Below are 26,191 nucleotides of genomic sequence, written 5' to 3' on the forward strand. Positions count from 1 at the left end.
TTTACCTCTGCTCTGACAGCTGCCCTTTGAACAATAGTATTCCAGACATGGGTTTTTATATTTCACACTTACACCTTTATTTACAATAATTTCATGAAGTTTTCATGAACTCGGGCTGCCATCCTGAGTTCCAAAAGATGACACGTTCCTAATCATACAGGGACTTGCTCATTTGCTCTTCTGCTCTCTGCCTCCTCTTAGGGTCTAACACCTCACCCTCCACCACTCTGAGGCATCTCACAGGCGGATTTCAGGTCCCCACTCAGCCTACACGTCCAGCCACTTGGAAGCAGGTAGGAAAAGACCTGCCTACGTTCATGCATATGACCCTTTACATGATGTTCATGACTAATGAGCGTTCTGGATGGAAAATGACCAACTCAAATCAACTCTTCTGTGATCAAATCAACTCTTCTGGGGGTGGAGAGAGGGGTGGGATGGGGAATATGCAGGGAAGTATAGGGAGAGAGACAGAATTAGTGCTGGGCTAGAAATAGAACTGGAGTCTGACATATAAGCAGTTGTATTTACTGTATCTAGAGATGCATTCTATACCTCTAAAGTAGTTCACTTAGAGGGACTTTCAAATTCCACTTCAGCTCACTTATTTCCCAACTAAGTCAATGCTCACACACGTCCTTTAATGTATTCATTTGTTTTACGCTGAAAACACACACCCTTTAATGTATTCATTTGTTTTACACTGACTTGGAAATTTCCCTTGTTTCACCTTCTAATGATCTAGTCTACTAGCCGAAGTGCAAAAGTCTCACCTGGAAGGCATGGGAGTCATAGAGAATTGCCAAGGTCTCAGTGCCCATAAGGAGGTAGTGAACAGAGCTGAATCTAGGAAGGGTAGGGGGCAGAGACTAAAGTTAGGGCATGGAGTTAAACGATGAAACTAGAGAAAAGATGAGGAGTGAAGTAAAACCAGGCACATCATGGGGCTTGGGCAGAGGGCACTGAATGGCTGACTATGGTGTCAGCCATTTTCTTACCCTTGCCAAATAATCCTAATGCTTTTAACTTTTCTTCATTGGTTATATATTGTTTTGTTGATAAAATGTTCTGAAATTGCATTTTTTAATGATGTCCTGCCTCATTAAAGAAACAGGGTTGGCACGTCCCTCGGAAGCCCCACATACATGGGCAAATATTTATGTGCAGTGAATCATGGATTCTGACAGGAGAGATCTTGTCCATGTCTCCTGTGTTGCCAGGAGCACTGGAAACTCATCCTAAACCACAGAATCAAGTTCTGCTTTTAAAACTCCCACAAAGGGGTTTTTAATGCCTCCTTTCATAATCTATTTGTATGTTTAATGCTCCTTCGCAAGACCAAAGTCTTCCTTTATCTCATACCTGGAGTGCTTTCTTCTATCCCTTTCCCTAAAGATGGACAGCAGTCAAACACCTTCTCTATGTAGATAATTTGACAGTTATTAATTCTGTCCCTCAAACTTTTCTTACCCTTGCCAAGTAATCCTAATGCTTTAACTTTTCTTCGTTGATTGTATTTTTTGTTGATAAAATGTTTTGTAATTTGGGTAGTGGGTTGGGGACTTACATTTCAGCCCTTATTATGTGCCTGGAGTTGTTTTAGTTATTGCAAATGTATTAATGGATTTGATTCTCCTTGCTGTCCTGTGAGACAGGGTATCATGCTCACTTTAAAAATAAAGAAATTGTGTCAAACTTTTTCTATGGACCTACACACTCAGTCTAGAATATGAGAAAGGCTTGCAAGCAAGTCTCTAATTTCTGGATTAATTTTAGAATTTTTAATTTTTTAAGTTAACTTTCGTTTTTCTCAAAGTAGTTCTTGCACCTGGATTAAAATCAAATGGGGCTAAAAGGCTGGATGTACTAATAGAAAACACATGGCATGCACTCACATGTGTCAGGCACAGTTCTAAATGTTTTATACATCTGAACTCATTTAATAATCACAGCAACTTAGTAGTATTGTCTCTGTCTTACAGATGGGACACTGGGACACGAAGAGGTTAATTTAGTTGCCTGAGTTCAAAGACCTAATAAGTGGTGGAGCTGACAGTTAAGCAAGTGGTGTAGCCTAGAGATTCTATGTCCCTGTTCTGCTTACAATGGAAGTGGTAGCACTGTGACCTGCTCCTCCCGTACCTGGTTCTTCTTTCCACAGATAATTATGTACTCTTTTTGATATTTTTTCTGATATTTACCTCTGCTTCTATTTAGCTCTGGCACATCCTTTCCCTTCTTATTTCCTGCCCCAACCTGTTAATCTTATTGTCTCACACTTTCCAGTTCGTCAGCATTTACGTTTTTGTAACCGTGCTATTTTTGATTATTTATGAATCAAGTTGTTTATAATTATTGCATTTTTAAATTAATTTTTATTTTCCTGGGACAAATACTTGCCTTGTTTTTCATTTTCATGATTGTCTCTATCCTTATTTTTCTCAGGCATTCCATCCAATGTCATATACCTCTTGATATTTTTTTCTAAATGTTCACATATATTGGATAACTCATGAAATTCATGTTTTTCCTAAAGTTTTTCTCTCTAGATACCCTCTCTTCCATTCCAGAAGTGACCAGTCATTCTCTGGGTCTGCTGCACGGCTCTTATCCTGGGATTCTCCATAAAATTTGCTCTTTCTTCCTGGACTCCATGTCTTCCTTTTCTTAATTTACTCCCTTGCCATATTATGTAAGTGCTCTAGTTAGTTATTGCCGCGTAACAAATCACCCTAAAACTCGATGGCATGAAGCAGTTTCTGATTTCCACCATTCCGTGGGTTAACTGTGTTGTTCTTCTGTGCCATGTGCTAGTGACTTGGGGTGCTGGCACGTCTGCAGTCGTCTTGGGGCTTCAGTGTTCTGCACAGTGATGGTGGCTCCCTCGCACAGCTGGGGGATGGTGCTGGTTGTTGGCTGGGAGCTCAGCTTGATCAGTCAACCAGAGCAACTATGCATGGCCTTTCCATGTGGCTTGGACTTTTCACAGCACAGCAGCTTGGTTTTGTGGTGGAGCATCTCAAGAGTGAGCTTTTTAAAATGCCCTGAGGAAATCTGCAAGGCTTCTTATTATCTGACTTTGGAAGACCTAGAACATCACTTTTGCCATATTTGTTCAAGAAAATCACTACGGCAAGCATGGATTCCAGGGGAGGAAATTAGACATCTTTCGATGTGAGGAGCAGTATGTGGACAGAGGGAGGGAAGAACTAGTTGGCCACCACCTTTGAGACTAGCTACCATGTTAGGGTAACACTGCTGTCATAAACTCCAGCATTCTGGTGACATAACACAATATTTTATTCCCACTTACATTTCTCTTCTCTCTCCTTCTATTTTATGGCTATTTCCCTAGAGCATTGGAGTTCTCTGCTTTTAGCCGGAGGATGGAGAAAGAGCGAATATAGGAGACACCTCTGCTTCTTAATCACTTTGGCCCAGAAATAACACAAGTCACGTCTGCCCCATCCTATTGTGGAATATTGCTACACCCAGTTGTATGGCCAAACCCAGGCACAAAGAGGGCTAGGAAGAGTAGTCCCTGGCTGGGTAGCAGGTACCCAAGGAAAGGTTTGTGGACGGAAGGAAGATTATAATTTCTGATGAATAGCTAGTTGTCTCTGTCATGCTTATTTGCAAGAGCACAACTCCCAATAGCTTCTTGACAAAAGTGGTTGGGAGGAGCATATTTTGATCATTGTACATCAAAAAATAGACTTAGTCTAGCCTTCCATTTGATGAATAGGTTGACTGGATAGAGAATTTTCTGTTAAAATCATTTTCTTTTACTTTTGAAGGGTTGTTTCACTGTGTGATGCCAATTTGATTCTTGTTCTTTGAATGTGAATTGCTTTTTTCTCTCTGCAGATTGGAAGATCATCCACTAATCCCTGGGCTTTGGGATATCAGTTTACTATAATTTAACATGGTGTTTTCATTTATTGTGCTGGGTCACTTGGTGGGCCCTTACAATCTTGGAACTCATATGCTTCATTTATGGGAACATTTCCAGCATTATTTATTTGATAAATTTTTCTTCTGTTTTTTTTCCTCTCATTTTTTTTCTTTTTTACAGGAGTTATTAGACGTTGTATGTCTTGAATTAATTAACTGATTTTATCTTTCTCTCCTCTTTGTCTTTTAAATCTACTTTCTAAATGATCCCCCCAACTTTACCTTTCAACAGTTCTACCGCATCAAAATGTGTAGTTATTAAGTTTCAACAAACATTCTTTCTTATTTTCTGGATTTTACCTTCCCATGGCATCTTGTTCTTGTTCATAGTACACATTATGTTCTCTTATTTTTCTGAAGATATTAATTATATTTTGAAACAGCTATTTTTAAATTGATTGTTTCTTTTATATCTTCCAGAGTTCTGCTGTCCTGATTTGGTCTCTCCATTTCATGTGAGAGTCCATTTTTACATATCTAGTGATTTTTTTTCCTGCCTATTCATATTTAGCATTAACCAATAAGAATTCAATGATTAAAGGCCCAGTCAGGACCTCTGGGTGGGCATAGCTTTTCTTCTGATAAGCCTCCCTATAGGGTGGTCTGGCAGCAAGTTGCCTGTTTTGTTGGGAAATCTCCCACAGCAGAAATTAGAAGTCTTTTACCTGAAGTTATTTGGTTTCCTTGCAATCATAATCCCCTTGCTTGTCTGCCAGGCTGCTGGTTTTTTTGGAGCATGGCAAGATGTCTGGGGTAATGGCTGTCTCTTATTATTTCTATTTTCAGCGCATGTGCTTCAGCCTTGCCTGAGCTCTGCTTGTTTTTTCCAAAGACTTTATGGTTTAATTCCTTCTGAGGACCAACTTCAAGATTTCTCATGGGAGTTGCGTGGAGTGAGGTGGTCTTTGCCTGGCTGCTCAGGGTTGAGAAGAGGCAGCTGGGGGCCTGACCAGGTATCTTTGGGTCTCTCGTGTACATCCATGTGCTTTTGCCTGGCTGACTCCAGTTATTTCTCCAAAGGCTTCTTTCCCATTAGCATTCTCTTCTGCAGCATTACTGGCTTCCTTCACTGCTAAGCCAATTGCCACTCCTCTATCTGCTTTGTGCCTTTACTTTCTTTGTAAGATTTCACATATTGCTGTCTTCTATCCAGTTTGACCTTGTGAAGTTCTAGCTTTTCACACCTTTATTCACATTTAGCAGGGTTTTAAGAGGGACAGGAAGGAGGTGATTCCATTACCTTCAGGGTTTTACACAGTCAAGGGTGCCCAATTTCGCTCCTAAATTTGTCTCTTTGGGTTACAATTACAGGCCTACACTTTTTCCTAAAGCACTAACCAGGAGAGGCTTCAACAGCATCTATTCTGTGTCCTGGGAGCGTGCCTTCCCTATCTGTATTTATTGTAAAACTTTTTTTTTTTCTAAAGATAATGAGGAGTTTCCAGATGTTTCCATAACAATGAAGATAAAAATGAAGAGTCTGACTTTGAATAGCAGATTATAGATCTATGTTACTTGGTCTTATGTAGACTAGTAGTAGAAAAAGCAAAAGCATCTGGAGTCATAAATATCTGGTTGTGAATCCCAGCTCTGCCCCTCTGTGACTTGAGGAAATTTGCTCAACTTCTCTGAACCTCCATTTGCTTATCTGTAAAGTACTATTAACAAGTATTCTGCAAAGATATTGTGAGGATTTAAGGTAACGATGGTTGAAAGTGGTTTTGTAGTAGGGTTTAATACATTGTAGTTGTTTTTACCATTACTAAAGTATTACGCTGACCACTGATAAATAGAACATTTCTAGAGCCACTGACAAATATTCTTTGTCAGCTCCTAAGAGGACACTAGCAGACAATGACTATTTAAAGAAAGACCTCATTTAAATACTTGAGAAAAGCTATCTCCTTATCTTTCCTATAAATCTTCTTTGCCTCTCATAATGCAGAAATGAGTTCCAGGCTTGGAGATAGCAATATCAGGGCAATATTTTATAGTGATATTGCATTTTGTATCCAAACATGCCCTGAGGATTTTATAAGCAAAAATGAAATTTCTTCACATCCCTGTGGCATAGGCATTTCATTACTAAATTTATAGATAGATAAACAGTGACTCACAAAAATGAAAACTTTCTCCCCCAACCTTGGCTATGACTAATGGAATTCAGCAGAAAATAGCTCTCCATGCACCTCCAGAGAACCTTATATTCAGGTTTTTTAATCTGAATACCCCCTCAGCACCTTGAGAGTCTTGTGAAAAGTGAGATTAAAGAGGAGCCTTTCCATAAAGATACAAGGTATTTATTGGGGTTGAAATGGGGGAAAAAGGGAGAAGGGAGATGGAGAGAGAATCATTGAAATGTAATGTTGCAAAGGCTGGGTTTTACGGTAATACAATGGAAAAGGTGTGAACGGGAGGAAGTTTATCTAATAGAGAGATAGTTCTGCCACTACTTGCTTTGTGACTTCAGGAAATTTGCCCAACTTCTCTGGACTTCAGTTTCCTTATCTGTAAGGATTTTTCTGATTAGCAGCTGTGGACCTGATCATGTCATTCAATTTAACAAGTGTTAGTTGTCTACCTATTATGTGCTAGCTGCACTCAAAGCCAGAACTCTATTGATTTTTATCTTTACCCAGAAAGAAATTCCAGTTCTTCTAATACATTTTTATAGTGCTAATATGTTCATAAATTAAATTTTTGAGATTAGTTAGTTTCTACTAATGCAATATTGATTAATCATTATATGTGCAAAGCTTCACTAGGCAGGATCAGCGAGGGCTTCAAAGAGGAAGAAAGATGCAATTCTTGTTCCTACAAAGCTTACACTTTGGGGAAAGATACACATCAACAGAATGAGCTTTAATGCAAGTAATATGATACTACATACTCTGAAGGAGGTTTAAAAAATTCCACAGTAGAGATACGAGGAAGAGAATTACTCTGTCTTGGAAGAACCAGGGAAAGTTGCACAGAGGAGATGATCTCCTAAGCATTAAAGGAATACGTGGAATTTTTATAAGAAGAGAAAAGAAGGAAAGGAGTTCTAGGTGGAGAGATTAGCATAAGCCAAGACAGGATATGGACACTTGCGGGAATAACGAGTGGAAGTATAATGTATCTGGTAGAAAAATAGGAGACAGTTGAAGAGAACCACTTGTTTTTTGAGTGCTTCACTGTCCTCAGCGGCAAGAAGAGGTAACATAAAAACATTTACACCAAGTTGTCTTCAAACTATGCAACTTGATGGTTTTCTTTTTTTAGCAGAGAGTAGGTCAACTTAAGAAAAAAACAAAAACAAAAACAATCCCTATTGAAGAATTGGAGTAAGGCCAATAAGGCCAATCAGGTATCCTGAGAGGAGAGCATCATTTAATTAGGCATAGAGGAATCTGACTGAGAGAAACTTGACCCTATTTTCTTTTAGTTCTATTTAAAAATGATGAGTGAAAGACTCTAATTGTCCAAGCTTAGGTCAGGTGCCACCATACCTTGGACCAGCTACTCTGGAATGGAATGCGAGATTTCTAAGATGGCTACTTTCATTTGAACCCTTGGTTATGGCAGGGACGAAAAGCAAAGCCAGAAGAAATGGCTTGGGAAGTGTGATGCTGTATAGTTCAGAAAAAAATTAATCTACAACCGTAACTTGCCCCAAATTCCATGACTAGTGAATTGTGAAGCTAAAATTTGAATACCAAACCTTACGATATTTCTAATGTGCCTTGCTTCTTAAATGAAAAATGTCTGTAAATTTCAGATATTTGCAGACTTCATTTCAGATTATGTAATTTTCAGTTATAGAATTTCCATTTCATTCTATTATTACATTTTTGTGCTAAGATTCTTTGTTCATCCACTGTATGTTTCTTTTTCTTTAAATTCTTAAACATAGTCTTGTCTGTAAAGTCCAACATATGTTTCATCTCTAGATCTCTCTCTCTTTTTGGCTACAGTTCACATTTTCTTGCTCCTTTGCATATCTAAGCATTTTTTTTATTTTTAATTTTATGCTGGCCGTGGCTAATGCTACAAGGTTGACAGTCTGGATTTTACTGTCTTCTGTTAAAGATTGAGCTTCATTTTGGCAGGTAGCATATTTACTAGAAGGTCAGCTGGACCCTCCTGATGTTTGATTTTTCCAGTTTTGTTAGGGTGGTGTATTCATTTCCTAGGACTGTCTTAATAAATTACCACAAACTTTATGACTTGAATCAACAGAAATTTATTTTCTTACTATTCTGGAGGCCAAATCATGCTGTTGGCAGGGCTGCACTCTGTTGGAAGACTCTAGGGGAGAATCTTTCCTTGCCTCTTCCAGTTTCTGGTGGCTGTAGACACCCCTTGGCTTGTGGATGCATAACTTCAATCACTGCCTTCATCTTCACATGGTTTTCTCCTCTGTGTCTGTCCTCTTTTTCTGTCTCTTGCAAGGGTACTTGTTATTGGATTTAGGGCCCACCCAGCTATTCCAGGATGATGCGGTCCCAAACTTGATTACATTGTAGAAAAAACTTTTTTCAAATAAAGTCACATTCACAGGTGTTGAAGTTTTGAACTTAGATGTATTTTTGGAACGACCGCTTTTGAACTCATTACAGGTGGGCCTAGAATACACTTAACTTGGAAAGATAGAGTGGTACTACTCCCAGGGTATAAACATTCTGCGATCTCAATTGAATGCCTGGAATTTTCAATGAGCTCCATCTACTTTGGTCAGCAGATGCTCCTGTGTCTCTCAAAACTATTCTCTGGTAGACCTTGTGCACATGCACAACTTAATAGACGAAGATGTACAGAAATCCGTTATGCAGATTTGTGGAGCTCTTTCCCTGTGCTGCTCCCTCCACTATGGTTCCATGGCCTGCAAATGCTGGCTAACTTGTCGGCAATAAACTCTTATCTCAGTCTCCTCGGCTCAGCCAGACTACTATTCTCTACTTAGGTTCCATCTTCCTGCACTAAAGGCTGGAAAAGTGCCTCCAGGTAGAAAGTGAAGGCAACTGAGAGGCTCATGCTGTGTTCCAGTTATTACTTCATTGGGTCTTAGCTCTACATCTGCCCCCATTATTCCTAGGGCCCTGACTTCTCCACTCTGTATTCTTTCAAGGATGGTAGTGTAGTGCTGTTTATTTTTCAATGTCTGAAAAGAGTTGTTTCATATATTTTCCCCCAGTTTTATAGCTGTTTACAGTGGGAGAGCTAGTTCAGTACCAGTTATTCCATCATTGTCAGAGGGCATGTTCCTTCTTAAACTTCATAAACCACACATATGTTGAGGTGGATGTCAAGTTGGTGTCTGGAATTGAAAAATTAGCCTTCTTTTGGGTCTTTTTTTTTTTTTTTCTACCAGTCATGATGAAACAATGGCTGAGGAGCCATCTCCATCTCTGGAGATATCAAGACAGTTTCTCTCTGGACACTGGAAGGTAATCCATCTTGTAGTACAAATTACCAATGTATGTGGGACTTAGGCTTCAAGCTGCAGGAAGCTGGTAGAGCCGGCCCATGATATTCAGAAATGCAAGGGGTGCATTGACACAGTGTTTTTTGTGAGTGCCTCACTATATTAGTCATCTGAAAAAATGAGGCCATGCTCATATGTTGGTGAACAGGGTGGCAAAAGCTCTCAAAGCCATGCAGTATAAAGAAAGCTGCAGAAAACTGATTTTAATTCTTGATGGGCTGTCATGTGAAGAAGAATTACATTTGCTCTGAGTGAACCAAGTGATAGAAGTAGTATCAATGGGTGTTGCAGGAAGGAATAATTCATTGAATTGAAACAAAAACTTTCTACTAACCAAAGCTCTCCAAAGATGGAAGAGGCAGTGACTTCATATTAATGGAGGCATATAGGCTTTTGATTGGTGCCAAACACCCACAATTTAAACTTAGCAGCTTAAAACAATACCCTTTATTATCTTACAGTTGCGTGGGTCAGAAGTCCAGTTAGCCTCAGCAGGTTACCCTGCTTAGGATCTCACAAGGCTGAAATCAAAATGATGGCTGGCCTAAGCTCTTATCTAGAGGCTCTGGGGGAAAATCTGCTTCTAGGTTCATTCAGGTTGTTGGCAGGTTCAGATCTGTGAGGTTGGAGGACCGACATCCTGGTTCCTTGCTGGCTGTGAGCCAGGGGTCATTCTTAGCTACTAGGGGCCAACCCAACCGAATTTCTTGGTCCGTCCCCTCCGTCTTCAAAGCCGGAAATGGAATGTAGAATTCTTCTTGTGCTTTGAATCTCTCTGACCCTTCCTTCTGTCACCAGCTGGAGAAAGTTCTCTGCTTTAAAGGGCTCAGGGGATTAGGTTAGAGCCATCCAGACAACAGTCCCTTTTTAGGATGAACTGTGTCATATAACACAACACAATCATGGGAGCGATATCTTCCTATATTCACAGGTTCCAGGGATTAGGGTGTATGAATCTACTGGTTATTTTTAGGAGTGCCTAATATAGGATACACCCCAGCAGAGAAGTGATGACCGCTTAACAGGAATGTCACCCAGGCTTCTCAAGCATAGAATGGGCCCTTAGACTAGATGAACTTTAAGGTCCTTTTTAGTCCTGAAGCTTTATGAGCATTTTAACAGGATTTATAACTAAACATTTACAAGAAACAGGGACTGCAAATAGGAACCTATTGACAGAAACTTGACCTAGGATAGTCAATTAGCTCATCTCTGTTCTAACATTGGCTGATCAACTTGCACAGCAGCGAATGTTTTTGGTTATAGTGTCAGGTCTATATATTTCTCTTACCTCCCCCACCAGCAAAGTCATTTTCTCTGGCCCCATGCCATGTCCGCTCCAAAGATCCTACTCTACACCTGCTCCACCTTTCTCTGCATCAAGAATATTTATAGGGGTAAAGCTTTCATTTATTCATTGGGGTTGGTTGGTTTTTATTTTTGAGCTCCTTCTATGTGACCTGTTCTTTCCTAGATAATTAAAAGTTTCCAAAGACAGGGAAGACATGGTATCTTCCCTCAAGGAGCTTAATGCGCAGTAGTAGAAACAAGATGTGCATAAATAACTATTATATAAGACCAATTGTGGTGTTTTAAATAAATCAGTTGTGGGAGTGTATAGATAAAATGCGTGGGAATTAAAAAGAGTGAGGAGATTGTCCTTTTCTCTTGGAGGAATCTGAGAAATATTCTTGGCGAGAGTTGGCTTTAGATCTAGGTCTTGAAGAATGAGAATGATTTGGGCAGTTATAGATGGGGAATGGCATTTCAGGCAGAGGGGGTTGTGGAGACAAAGCTGGAGAAAGAGGTTGGAGTTATTTTGTCAGGCCTTGAAAGAGATTGAGGACTTTAGCTTGATTCAGTAGGCAACAGAAAGCATTCTGCTAAATGCATATAATAATGACAATAATCTCCTCCTGAAAAACTTTACAGAAACAGGGCAACTCAAATATCGTAAAGAACATATGTACAGGATTATAATGGCACACAGTAAACTTTAACAACAAGTAATAAGCTAAAAATATTCCTGGGGAAGAAATAACACCTAGCTTTATCCTGTTTGTTCATTTTCCTTTGCCTTTGATTTTCATTGTTCCTGTTCTGTAGTTTGAAGCTGCTGCTTTGTGTGTGTCAATGAAGCTTGTGCAATGCTGTGAAAGCCTTGGATATACTTTAAAATTCTCTCTCTGTTTTTCCCTTGGCTGCTTTACTTAAGTTTATCAAAAGCATATTTTGAGTCAGGTGGAATGTATACATTCGAAGCCAGTTTTAAAATTATTTTAAAAAATTAAATCAATTTTACTTCTTAAAGTATTCCTGGATTATCATTTCTTCGTAGAAGTTTATTTTATATAAGAATTTTATAAACCATAATTCAAAAGCAGCTGCACAACAGTAGTCACATCCAAAGGTCTATTTGATACAGCAGGGTTTATAACGTTTTAGGACTAGATGTCTATCAACAGGTGGTCACTTCAGGACCCTTAGGAAGGTTCTAGCCCATACCTGATCTTCACATGTAGACTTCAGGGTTACTGGGGCTTCTGAAATTCCCCATCAGGGCTGAGGTGCATTATAACTAATGCCTTTATGTTGCAATCAGTCACTGACATATCAGTGTTACCAGAATACCTGTGGGTGGGCTTTGGAAAAGAGGATCAGGGTAGCGGAGCGCCGTGGAAGGGTGTGGGAAAAGGCAGTGTCACAGGAAAGGGCCTCCAAGGACACAGTGGCCTTTCTCCATTGTGTGTTTGATGGTTCTAGCCAAGTGTTTTCCACAATGGTCACTTGTCAAATGTTATTCTTGGTTTTGGAAACACTAGGTGACTCTGAATATGTCATCCCTGGAGACAGCCAAGGGCTTAAGTGACAGTTATAGTGATCTTTAACTTAGGCCTCTAATAAAACTAGATTACATGAAATACAGTCCTACTCTGCCATCCAGCCTACACATTCTGCCTCTCTTGTTTGAAGGCTATTTTCAGGTGATTTCTTTGAGAGGCAACACTGCTTTTAGAATTATAGAGATCTGGACTTACATCTGGTTCCACAGCTTATTAACTGGGTGACCTTAGAAAGTCACCTAACTTCTTTTAGCCTGTGAGAATAAATTCAGTATCACATGTGAAAATGACTAGATATCCATACTGTTCGGGTTAATTTCATATGTATGGCAAATGAATTTTAATTTTAGAAATCTTTTTGTACGATCTGCCTGCTTTAACCGAGTGTACCATTTGACAAACATTGATTGACATTCTTTATTATTATTATTATTATTATTTTACTTTAAGTTCTGGGATACATGCGCAGAACATTTAGGTTTGTTACATAGGTATTTGTGTGCCATGGTGGTTTGCTGCACCTGTTGACTTGTCCTCTAAGTCCCCTCCTCTCACCCCCCACCCCCAACAGGCCCTGGTATGTGTTGTTCCCCTCCCTGTGTTATGTGTTCTCAATGTTCAATTCCCACTTATGAGTAAGAACATGCAGTGTTTGGTTTTCTGTTCCTATGTTAGTTTGCTGAGGATGATGGCTTCTAGTTTCATTCATGTCCCCACAAAGGACATGATCTCATTCCTTTTTATGGCTGCATAGTATTCCATGGTGTATATGTACCACATTTTGTTTATTCAGGATTGACATTTTTTTTCTTTGTACATATCTCTGTGTTATGCATGGTGAGCTCTGTGTTATGCATGGTGAGAAATGTAGAGTTGAAATAGACAGGCCCTTATACTTCTTCAGATACTTCATCACTGGCATCATTTTATGCACTGGTGAGTATAGTTGATGGAGATACAAGAACCTCCAGGAATGGATACGGCTTGTTGCAGTGAGGTTGTATCTGGTAGTCTTGGTATTTGAAAATTTAGTATTTATGGTTTTAACAATTCAGGGCACATGCAAATCTCTTGACCTGTATGTAGCCATTTAAAATTTAGCTGATACTCAAATGTGAAGTTCATGACTCCACAAGCGTGGTGAGTCACCGTGGCTGACTGCCCAACATCCACATCTCAGTATGGCATTGCTGTTTCTTACTCATTGTTAGTAAGTAGTCAAATTAGTGATGGGGTGAAAATCGTTGTGACATGGTGCCAGAAAGAAGACCAACAGGTTGACGGTGGTTGTGGAAGAAAAGGGAAAATGAAGGGATTTAAGAAAATATTGGCTCTTTGGCAGTTTTATTTTTTATTTATTTATTTATTTTTGAGACAGAGTATCACTCTGTCACCCAGGCTGGAGTGCAGTGGCACAATCTTGGCGCACTGCAACCTCCATCTCCTGAGTTCAAGTGATTCTCCTGCCTCAGCCTCCTAAGTAGCTGTGATTAGAGGTGTGTGCCACCACGCCCAGCTAATTTTTGTATTTTTAGTAGAGACGGTTTCACCATGTTGGTCAGACTGGTCTCGAACTTCTGACTTCGTGATCCACCCACCTCAGCCTCCCAAAGTGCTGGGATTACAGGCATGAGTCACTGCATCCGGCTGGCAGTTTTTAGATCAATAAATTATCTAGTAATTAATTTGGTGATAGCTTAAACCTATTGTATGAATGGGTTGAACCAAATGTTCGTTTTATGTAGAAACAAGAAAACAGTTCAAGAAATTGGTTCAAGAGGGCTAAAATTTGTAGTTATGACAAAAATGAATAAAATTTAAACCTGCCATTGTTGGCAATGAAGAGACAAATTTCATGTGGGAAGGGGCTCGCTGGTCTTTCTGCCATAATTCTTCCCAGGGATTCACTTCTTAGAATTCTGTACTAGTTAATATTACCACTCTGCTGGCTTCCAGGAGGCACTGCTCCCGCTTATGTGATGATACCAAGCAGGGAACAACAAATCCTTGCTTTAATACACTACAGCCCAGTAGGACTGAGGCTGGACAAGGCTTTACTAAAGGGTTGATTATAACAAACTGGAAATGAATGCTGCCTGGCTCTGTACCTGGTCAGAAAAAGGTACAGTTGACTTCTCCTTTGATTTGTGGCCTCCTAGCAGAGGTCTTCACACCTGGTCCCAGGGTACCTTCCTTTGGCCCGGTTCCAGTTCTTTCCACTTCCACTTGGAATGTTCTGAGAGTGTCAGAATCCTCTAATGCAGATCCAAGAGACCGAAATCCGGAGAGGATCTCTGCTCTGCCTGCCTGAGGTCTGCCTACTCCTGTTTTCTATTAGAGGACCTATTTCTTTCTTGATGTTTTAAACCAGGCATGTCTGTTTCCTTCAGGGAGACCCTTATTTCTACCCTCAAATATGTTAGGTGCTGTTATTATTCCCATTATGCAGATGAAGACAGTTTATTTTACTTGTTCAGTGATGGAGTGTGAATTTCAGCAGCCCAGCTCTAGAGCCTAGTTTCTTAAACACTAAGTGGTGTAGTCTTATCATATATAAATGAGTTTCATAAAGCATGTTGGAATCATTAAAGATCCAGATAGATCATTAGAAGTTTTAGTTGTGTTTTATAAGAAATATATATGCAGTATTTCCTAAACTTCTCCAGTGACAAAGCTCACATGGGATGCATATGAAATTGCAAGACTACCAAATCTTCCCCATGGAGAATGTGATTCAATAGAGGCCTGAAGTACTGATTTTTCTAAAAATTTATTTTAGAAAATTAACTAATTTTTCCAAAGTTAGATTTAGATAATTTTTCTAAAGTTTATTTTTCTAAAAGTTTATTTAAATTGAAAAGTTTATTTTCTAAAAGTTTATTTCTAAAAGTTTAAGTTTGACTCTTACCTTTCGGCAAGTTTCAGATATTCTCCTGATGAGAGTCCGTGGTTGTTATTGCATTTGGAGCCCTTCTGATGTCTTTATATTCTCAGCAGCTGTTGCCTCCTTCCCCAGTTTGACTTCCCAGCTCCCCCGCCCCCCACCCCAAGCCTTTATCACTGGGACCTATTTGAAGTTAATTTTTGTATACAGTGAAAGGATGTGCGGATTGAACTTCATTTGTTTTGGTTTATGGATATCCATTTTTTCCAGCACCATTTACTAATAAGACTAAACTTTCTCCACTGCACTTAAAAAAAATAACTTTGAGGCTGGGCACGGTGGCTCCTGCCTGTAATCCCAGCACTTTGGGAGGCTGAGGCAGGTGGATCACCTGCGGTCAGGAGTTCGAGACCAGCGTGGCCAACATGGTGAAACCCCATCTCTACTAAAAATAAAAAAATTAGTTGGGCATGATGGTGTGTGCCTATAATCCCAGCTACTCAGGAGGCTGAGGCAGGAGGATCGCTTGAACCTGGGAGGCAGACGTTGAAGTGAGCTGAGATCGCACCACTCCACTCCAGGCTGGGCGACAAGTGTGAGACTCCATCTCAAAAATAATAATAATAGTAATAACAACTTTGAGATTTTTTTTCATATTGTACAGCTCACCTAGGTAAAGTATGTGATCAATGGTTTTAGTTGCACAAATATTCACAAATCTGAATATTTGTGCAACTATACCACAATCAACTTTTGAACATTTTTCTTACTCCAAAAAGAACCCCATACCTAACAAGCATTCACCCCACAGTACCCATTTTCTCCAGCCCTAAGAAACCCCTCATCTACTTTCTGTCTTTGTAGAATTGACTGTTCTAGGCGTATCATAGAAATGGAATCATATACTTTGTGGCCTTTTGTTGACTAGTTTCTATCACTTAGCATAACATTTTCAAGGTTCGTCCATATTGTACCATGTTTGTCAGTACTTCATTGCTCTTTATGGCCACATAATAGTCCATTGTGTGAATATATGACATTTTATTGATCCACTCGTCAGTTGATGGACATTTGAGTTGTTTCAACTTTTTGGCTATTGTAAATATACTGCTATGAATATTTTAATACAATTTTTTATGCAGGTATCCATTTTTGTTTTTCTTTGATATATACCTAGGAATGGAATTGCTGGAATTATTTAAAACTCTACATTTAAGTAATCTGAGGAACTGCCAAACTGTTTCCAAAGCAACTTTACAATTTTACATTCTCATAGCAATGTACGAGAGTTCCAATTTCTCCTCATTCTTGGAAGACTATTGTTTGTCTATCTGATTATAGTCATCCTAGAGAGTGTGAAGTGGTATCTTATTTTTGTTTTGTTTTGGATTTCCCTAATGACTAAAGATGTTTGGCCAGGCACAGTAGTGCACCCCTATAATTGCAGCTATTCAAGAGACTGGGGCAGGAGGATTTCTTGAAGCCAAGAGTTTGATGTTACAGCACATGGTGGTCACACCTGTGAGTAGCTACTACATTCCAGCTGGGACAACATAGCAAAACCACAACTCTAAAAAAGAACAAAACCCAAAGCCAGCCAAACAACAACAAAAAAATTCCAAACCTCAGGGGCATATGAAGTTGTTGAGCATCTCTTCATACCCTTATTGTTATTTGTATACATTCTTTGGAGACCATGACTATTTAGAGACTTTGCCAACTTTTAAATTTGGTTCTTTGTCTTTTGATTATTGAGTTGTAAGAGTTCTTTATATATTCTGTGTCATGGTCATCCCATGGAAGTGGAATGGGGCCCCCTTACCCAAAATTTGGATTGGGCGTCAATACTGATAACACCACATGTGCATCAAGAAGGTATGAAAAGCTTAGCTTTGTTGCTCACATAATCAGGCTTTTTGCAGAGAGCAGGGCAGCCTTTCAAGTAAGTACAAAAATGGCCCGAGACAGTAGGAAAGAGATTGGCTTGTCCTTTATTGTGGCTAGGGGGTGGAGCTAGGGGGAGGTTCTCACACACATGCCAAGGCTTTTGTTGTTTTAACTCTTGCCAATGCCAAAGGAGGGAGTACACAGGCTTTCTTATCAGTTTGTCCAGATGTGGGGGAAGAGTGGTGAGGCTTGAGAGCTGCCAAGAGGAAAACATAAAAGTGGAGTTGCTCTTTTTCACTGTCTGGATACAAGTCCCTTATTCCATACATGACTTGCAAATATATTTTTTTCCATTCTGTGGATTACCTTTGTTGATGACATTGCTTATAGTACAAAAGTTTTGATTTTGATTAAGTGCAATTTATCTTTTGTTCCTTTACTGTTTGTGCTTTTGATGTTGTAGCTAAGAGACCTTTCCTTAACCCAAGGCCACAGAGATTTATTCCTATCCTTTCTTCTAAGAGATTATAGTTTTAACTTTTACCTCTAGGTATATGCTCCATTTTAAGTTAATTTTTGCATGTGGATAGTTTTTACTGAGGTGTTCTTGTACCTTTGTCAATAATTGGTCATTAACTATGTATATTCCTTTTCTAATTTTTCTATGCTGTTTTCTTTATCTATTTGTCTATCTTTATGCCAGTAGAGGCTTGTTGTGATTACTATAGCTTTATAAAAAGTCTTGAAATCGGGTAGTATCAGTCTTACAACTTTGCTCTTTTTCAAAGTTGTTTAGTCTATTCTAGGTCCTTAGAATTTCTGTGTGAATTTTGAAACTGGCTTTCTATAAAAAAAAATCTGCTAGTAGTTGGATTGAAATTGCATTGAATCTATATATCAGTTTGGGAGAGAACTGATACCTTAGTAATATTCAGTATTCCAGTTCATATACACAATATATTTCTCCATTTATTTAAGTCTTCTTAAATATATCTCAGTGTTGTTTTATAGTTTTCATTATATAAGTCTTTCTCATTTGTGGCAGATTTATCACTAAATAGTTCATAATTTCTACGCTATTAATAATGGTATTTTAAATTTCTAATTGTTTATTAGTATCCATGATTTTTATTAGTGTATATAAATATAGATTTTTGTATATCGATCTTGTATACCGAAACCTTGCTAAACTCACTTATTAGTTCTAGTAGCTTTATTTGTGGATTCTATCAGATGTTCTGCATAGATGATCAGGTTATATGTGAACAAAGAGTTTTACTATTTTATTTGAATATGGATGGCTTCTACTTCTTTTTCTGAAGTTATTGCACTAAAGAGGACTTCTGATATGATACTGAATAAAAACGGTGAGAGTGGACAGCCCTGTCTTGCTACTGGTCTCCAGGAGAAAACAATCTTTCATCGTTATATATTACTGGTAGATTTTTGAAGATGGGGCTGAAGATACTCCCTTCTATTCCTACTTTGCTGAGGGTTTTTATCAGTGCAGTTCACCTTTGAGTAACACAGGTTTGATGTGTGTGGGTCCACTTACATGTGGATTTTTTCCCAGTCAAACAGGTGGAGAATACAGTAGTTGCAGAATGGGAAACTTGTGTATATGGAGGGTGACTTTTAGTATCAGCAGGTATACAGGGGGACTGAAGAACTTGATCATATGTGATTTGGTATACTCAGGGGTCCTGGAACCAATCCTCTGCATATATTGAAGGATGAATAGATGAGAACATCGTATGTTATTTTTAACACGAGGGTTAATATGGTAGATTACATTAATTGATTTTCAAATGTTAACCTAGACTTGCATTCATAGGATAGGCCCCTCTTGGTTATTGCACTAGTTTCCTCAGACTGCCATTACAAAGTACCACAAACTGGGTGGTTGGAAACAACAGAAATTTATTCTCTCACAGTTCTGGAGGCTTCAAGTCTGACAAGATTTCCAGGGTCAAGCTCTCCCTGAAGGCTCTTGGACTTATCCTTCCTTGTTTCTTCCTAGCTGCTATGGTTGCCAGCAAACCTTGGTGTTCTGGGGTTCATTGTTGCATTACTCCAGCCTCTGCCTCCATTGCCACTTGCTGTCCTTCTTTTGTCTCTTTGTCTCTGTGTTCAAATTTCTATATTCTTATAAGGACACCAGGCCTACCCTAATCCACTTTAACCTCACTTCAACTTGGTTATATGTGCAAAGATCTGATTTCTAAACGAGGTCACATTCACAAGTACCAAGGGTTACAACTTAACATATCTTTCTGAGAGACCCAATTGTACCCTTTACAATCATGAAGTATTATTTTAAAAAATATGTTGTTGGAATCAATTTGTTAGACTTTTTTTTAGAATTTTGCACTTATATTCATAAGAGATGTTTTTCATAGTTTTAGAAAATACTGTCTTAATTTTTTGGTTTTGCTCTAGGGACAATGCTAGACTCACAAAATGAATTGGGAAGTATTCCCTCCTCTGCCATTTGCTGGAATAAATTGTATAGAATTAGTCATATTTTCTTCCTTAAATGTTTGAATGAATTCTCCAGTGTAGCCATTTGGCTATGAAGTTCTCTTCTTGCAAAGAGTTTTAACTGCAAATTCACTGTCTTTAATAGATTTTAAGCCATTTAATTTATCTATTTCTTCTTGAGTGAACTTTGCTAGTGTGTGTCTTTCAAGGTTTTTGTTCATTTCACCATAATTGTATAATTCATTTGCATAACATTGTTCTTAACATTTTCTTATTATCCTTTTATTATCTGTAGAATCTATAATAATTCTTAATATTTGTAATTTATGCCTTCTTTTTGTTTCTAACTAACCAGTCTGGGTAGGGGGGTCTCAATTTTATTGATCTGTCAAGGTACTAGATTTTAATTACATTGATTGGCTTTACTTATTATTTTTCTGTTTTCTATTTTATCAATTTCCATTGTGATCTTTACTATTTCTCTTCCTCTGCTTTCTTTGCACTTAATTTGCTCATCATTTTCTAGTTTCTTAAAACGAAAGCTGGAGTCATTGATTTGAGAGTGTATTCTTTTCTAATGCAGGTATCTAGTATTATAAATTTCCTTTTAAGTACTGCTTTATCGGTATACCACACATTTTTATATTATGTGTTATTTCATTTCATTCTGAATACTTTCTCACTTCCCTTTTGATTTATTCTTTGATTATATGGTATTCGGAAATGTGTTGTTTAGTTTTCCAAATACGGGGCAATATTGAAAGAGATTCTTCAGTTGCTAATTTCTAATTTAATTTCATTTGTCTGGACAACATACTTTGTGTGACTTAAATCCTTTTAATTTTATTGAGATTTTTTATGGCTCAAAATGTGTTCTATCCTGAGCAGTGTGTCCTGTGTACTTAAAATGTGCATATTGTGCCATTGTCCATAAATGTCAATTAATCAGGTTGTGTGGTGTTATTTTCAAGTAATCTATATTCTTCCTATATTCTATATCCTTTTCTGCTTACTTGTTTTATCCATTATTAACAGAAGAGTATCAAAACATCCAACTAAAACTGTGGTTTTGTCTATTTGTTCTTTAGTTCTATCAATCAATTTTCCCTCATGTATTTTGGTTATTTATTATTAAGTGTATAAACTTTTAGGAGTGTTATGTCCTCTTCATGAATTGATCCTTTTTTGCTCTGTGTTTTGTTTTGAATAGTTGTGATGGCTATGCCATTGCAATTTCTTCTGTAATGTCTAATCTGCCATTCATCCCATCCAGTGTATTTTTTTTAATCTCAGACATTATAGTTTTCAATTCAAAAATTTGATTTGAATCTTACTAATATTGTTTATGTCTCTAACTTTTTAGATACATGGAATACAGTTATAATAATAATTGTTTTAATGTCTTTTCTAATCCCAACATCTGTGTCAGTTCTTGTTGGTTTCTATTTATTGATTTACCTTATCTTGTGGTTACTATTTTTCTGCTTCTTTGCATGCCTGGTAACTTTTGATTGGATGCCAGGCATTGTAAATTTTACCTTGTTCAGTGTTTGGTGTTGTGTACCTATAAATATTCTTGATTTTTTTTTTTTCTGTTAGAATAAGCTAAGTTGCTTAGAAACAATTTAGTTTTTTTTAGGTCTTGCTTTTAAGAATTGTTTGCTAGGCTACAGTAGCGTTTAGCCTTAGGCTAATTATTCTGCATTCCTGAGGAAGACTCTTCTGAGTATTTCATGAATTATGAGATTTTCCAGTCTGGCTGGTGGGAATGGGTTAGGGAGACTCACAGAATCAGTATATTGTCCTGCTCACAACTAGGATTTATTATAGCGAAAGTACACAAAGCAAAATCATCAAGGGGAAAGCACATGTGGTGAAGTCCAGAGAAAATTGGGCTCAAGCTTCCAGGAGTGCTGTCTCAGTGGAATTGCACAGGTGCACTTCAGTCCCTTAGCAAGGAGTTGTGACAAGAAATGTGAAATGCTATCTACTTGGGAAGCTCCTTAGTCATTTAGCACCTAAGGTTTTAATTGGGTGCTGGCTGTGTGAGCATCCTCTGCCTAGCATGCACCAAAATTCCAGGTTCCCGGAAGGAAAGTAGGTGTTAAACACATACCTTCCAGTTCTCTTTCCTTTTTGTTGGAAGAAAATAATTTGAAACTACCTGATTTGAAAAAGTATGTGTTACACCAAGGGTTGGCAAATGATTTCTATAAGGGGCCATATAGTAAATATAGGCTTCATGTGCATGTGCCAGATGGTCTGTGTCTTAACCACTCAGCACTGCTGTTACGGCATGAATACAGCTAAATAATATTTCAACGATTGAGTGCGGTTGTATTCCCATAGGAACTTTATTTTTGATTTTTATTATTTATTTATTTTTGAGATGGAGTCTCACTCTGTCACCCAGGCTGGAATGCAGGGGTGCGATCTTGGTTCACTGCAACCTCCGCCTCCCAGGTTCAAGTAATTCTCCTGCCTCAGCCTCCTGAGTAGCTGGAATTACAGGCATACACCAACATGCCAGGCTACTGTTATATTTTTAGTAGAGACGGAGTTTCACCATGTGGGCCAGGCTGTTCTCAAACCCCTGCCCTCAGGTAATTCACCCATCTCAGCTTCCCAAAGTGCTGGGATTACAGATGTAACCCACTGCTCCTGGCCTGGAACTTTATTTTTTAAAAAACAGTTTTTTGTTTTTTTTTCTCCTTTGTTTTGTGGGAGGGGTTGCCTGCAGGCTGTCGTTTGCCAGCCCTGATGCCACACAAGTATTAGGAATAATCCCCTTTTGCAACAGCAACTTAATTTATTACAAGCCTTTTATGAAATCTAAAAATTTCAATGTCCTAAAATGCAGGCCTGTTGTGACATCAATGAAAAGTAGGGGTAAGTCTGCTGCAGAGGTGGAGCGTCAATGGCTAATGACCTTATACGTCAATTTTCTTTTTATTTTATTTTATTTTATTATTATTATACTTTAAGTTTTAGGGTACATGTGCACAATGTGCAGGCTAGTTACATATCTATACATGTGCCATGCTGGTGTGCTGCACCCATTAACTAGTCATTTAGCATTAGGTATATCTCCTAATGCTATCCCTCCCCCCTACCCCCACCCCACAACAGTCCCCAGAGTGCGATGTTCCCCTTCCTGTGTCCATGTGCTCTCATTGTTTAATTCCCACCTATGAGTGAGAACATGCGGTGTTTGGTTTTTCGTTCTTGCGATAGTTTACTGAGAATGATGATTTCCAATTTCATCCATGTCCCTGCAAAGGACATGAACTCAACTGGATCCCTTCCTTACACCTTATACAAAAATTAATTCAAGATGGATTAAAGACTTAAACGTTAGACCTAAAACCATAAAAACCCTAGAAGAAAACCTAGGCATTACCATTCAGGACATAGGCATGGGCAAGGACTTCATGTCTAAAACACCAAAAGCAATGGCAACAAAAGCCAAAATTGACAAATGGGATCTAATTAAACTAAAGAGCTTCTGCACAGCAAAAGAAACTACCATCACAGTGAACAGGCAACCTACAAAATGGGAGAAAATTTTCGCAACCTACTCATCTGTCAATTTTCATTGTGCTAGAGATGGTTACTGTATTTTGGATAGTGTCTTTTGTCCTGGGAGACTTTTACACCCTGAGCAATGCACCATCTGAAGTCTCGAAAGGGATGGGAGATAAGCTTTTTTTTGGTAAAGTGTGAGAACAACAACTGTGAAAAGGGGAAGAACAAAAGAATCTATCCCTCCATGACAGCCCTGGTCTCAAGCAGATCGCTTTAGTGAACCCCAGTGGAAGGTGAAAGAGAAACTGGGTAGATTCTTTACAGCTTTTGGAGCTCTCCTATCCATTGAAAGTTCTTCCAGTGACTCTAGGGATACTTTAGTTTGGATTTCTGAAAAATTTAAGAAATTTCTTTCTGTTTCCCAGCAATTGAACCAATTACAGTTCATGCGTGTAACCCTCCCTCTGAGCTGTCCATGGTGGTGGTTATTCTTGCTGTTTAATGCATGCTGTCATTTCAAATCTCCCATGTCCCAAACAGACGTGTGCCTACATATGCTCCAGCCCTCTTTCTGCCCTAAATCAACCCACACAGGGAGCTCAGGACTGATGCTGTGAAGAAAAATATCCACAGTATCAAACTCACCCATAATTCTAATACATTTTGGTAAAGTTTTGGGAAGATATAGAAAATCACAGGGAAGAGCTGGGTGCAGTGGCTCATGCCTGTAATCCTGGCACTTTTGGAGGCTGAGGTGGATGGATCACTTGAGGTCAGGAGTTCGAGACCAGCCTGGCTGAAACCCCATCTCCCCTAAAAATACAAAAGCATTAGCTGGGCGTGGCGGCAGGCACCTGTAATCCTAGCTTCTTGGGAGGCTGAGGCAGGAGAATAACGAACCTGAGAGGTAGAGGTTGCAGTGAGCCAACATTGTGCCATTGCACTCCAGCCTGGATGACAGCACAAGACTAAAAAAAAGAAAATTATAGAGAAGGGTTATGGCACACACACATTTCCCTACTTAACCTTTCTGTGCCTCAGTTTCCTAAATTATAAAGTAGGAATAATAATAGTACCTGTGTCAGAGGTTTACTATAAGAATGAAATTATTATTTTTATTTTTATCCTATGTCAGTCTATTTGTGTTGCTATAAAGGAAGACATAAGGCTAATTGATAAATAAAGGAACTTTATTTGGCCTATTCTGCAGGCTGCACAAGAAGCATGGCATTGGCATCTGCATCTGGTGAGGGTTTCAGGCTGCTTCCACTCATGGCAGAAGGTGAAGGGAAGCCAGTGTGTGCTGATCACATGGACAGAGAGGGGGCCCAGCTTTAAAAAAAAGAAAAAATCAGCTCTTGTGGGAACATAGAGCAGTAACTCATTCATTACTTCCAGTGTGGCACCAAGCCATTCATGAAGGATCTGCTGCCATGACCCAGACACCTCCTACTAGGCCCCACCTCCAATATTGCAGGTCAAATTTTAACATGACAGTTGGAGTAGACAAATGTTCAAGCTCCATTATCTGAGTTTTGTTTTTCCCTTCCCACCTTTCCTTCTCACTCCCATTTCTCTAAGGTTGCTCTCCTGAGAGCTGCAAGTTTTTATTCTCCTCTTCAGTTCTCCTTCATGGAAACTAGGGGGCAGCTGACAGTCATACCACAGAGAGTCAACCCCTCCAAAGAAAACTGTCCCTAAGAGGAATTCCAGGCCAGCTGTTGGGAGAACAATGTCTTCTCCATCTTGCTCTAGGTATTGATGGCTGCCTCACAGAGATCTTTGAACCCTTCCTTAAGTCTGCTGCTGTCAGGGTAACTTGCTGCTTTTGAGAGGTTTGCCTCTAGGTCATAACTTCCTTCTACCTCAAACACAACAATATGCAGCAGGAAATGCTGTTTTTGGCAATGGATTAGAAGGAAGGCCAGGTCTTGTTCATTGACTATGAAACAATGGTAACTCATCTTGGATCCCTAAGAACACAGGAAAGACATTTGGCACAAAGTGGTCATTTGGTGAATACATCCTGAATAAAATAACTCAGCATTTAGACCTACCTACCTTATTTTTTTCCTCAAAACTGACAAAAGGCTAAAGAGCTCAATTAGAATTGGACTCATAAATGCTTTATTTATTCAACATGAGAGTCAAGGTAATGTAGTGTGGAGGCATGGGCTCTCTTGCCAGAGTGTCTTTGTTTTAAAGCAGACTTCTACACACACTCTGGGCATTAGATTTCTCATCATCAAAGTGGGGATAATTATAAAACCTGTCTCACAGCGATATTGTGAGAATTAGAAGACTTAATGCACAGAAGGTGTTTAGGATAATGCCTGGCAAATAGAACACCCTCTACAAATGAAGCTATTATTCATCCAATGAACATTTCTGAATTGAGTGCCACTGTATCTCATAAACTGGGCTGGGTGCTAGGGAATATGGAGATAAATACATAGTTTCAAGCCGTAAAGCATTTAGGGCCTTCTATGGGAAGTTGAGAAGTAGATAGTGGTGAGGAGTATGGACAAAACGCTGTGCTACAGCTGTGCACAGAGCACCGTGAATGCACAGGAGGGAATTCTCAATCAGATGTTAAGAGTCTCTAGAATTAACAAAAGCAATTGAATCTCTGCACAGCCTCATCTCTTACATTTACAGAAATGTTCCATATGGCAGATGATGACTTAAAAATCATATCCATTTTTTTTCCAAGTGCAGTTTGTTCTAGCAAGTACTATAAGGTAAAAGAAACGTCATTTCCAAAACACTGACCTTGGAGCTGTCAATACAGTAGAATTTTCAGGGCTACCAAGGAAAGAGCAGAGAATTCAACTGAAAAAGTAGCTTTTGGAACATTTTTTTACCTAAAGGAAATGATAGAAATTCCAGTGTGAAAAAAATATGTTTTGATAAAAATCGAAGGTAACAGAAATATTAACTGCCTGGGGGAGATGGGGAATGCTTCTCAGGGAATATTGTATTTGAAGTTGAAGTAGGTCTTCATTGTGTTTGAACTGGGTTTAAGGAGTAAGATGGAACATGTCATATAGGAGAAGGCACTTCAGGAAAAGGAGCAAGCATGTACAAAGTCCTGGAATCATGGAAGATCAAAGTATCTTGACAGAATTTCAAATAGTTCAATGTGACTGC

General features: G+C 38.9%; 1 long non-coding RNA gene across 1 annotated transcript in view; it reads left to right on the forward strand.

Annotated features, from left to right (window-relative positions):
- The window catches only part of LOC129057758 (uncharacterized), a 226,882-nt gene that overhangs the window by 147,152 nt on the left and 53,539 nt on the right, over positions 1-26,191 (forward strand). Inside the window, exon 6 of the long non-coding RNA XR_008522512.2 lies at positions 202-293. This is a non-coding gene — a long non-coding RNA (uncharacterized LOC129057758). The remainder of the gene's footprint in view (positions 1-201; positions 294-26,191) is intronic.

The sequence above is a fragment of the Pongo abelii genome, chromosome 12 (genome assembly GCF_028885655.2).
Source record: "Pongo abelii isolate AG06213 chromosome 12, NHGRI_mPonAbe1-v2.0_pri, whole genome shotgun sequence".
Lineage (NCBI taxonomy): Eukaryota > Metazoa > Chordata > Mammalia > Primates > Hominidae > Pongo > Pongo abelii.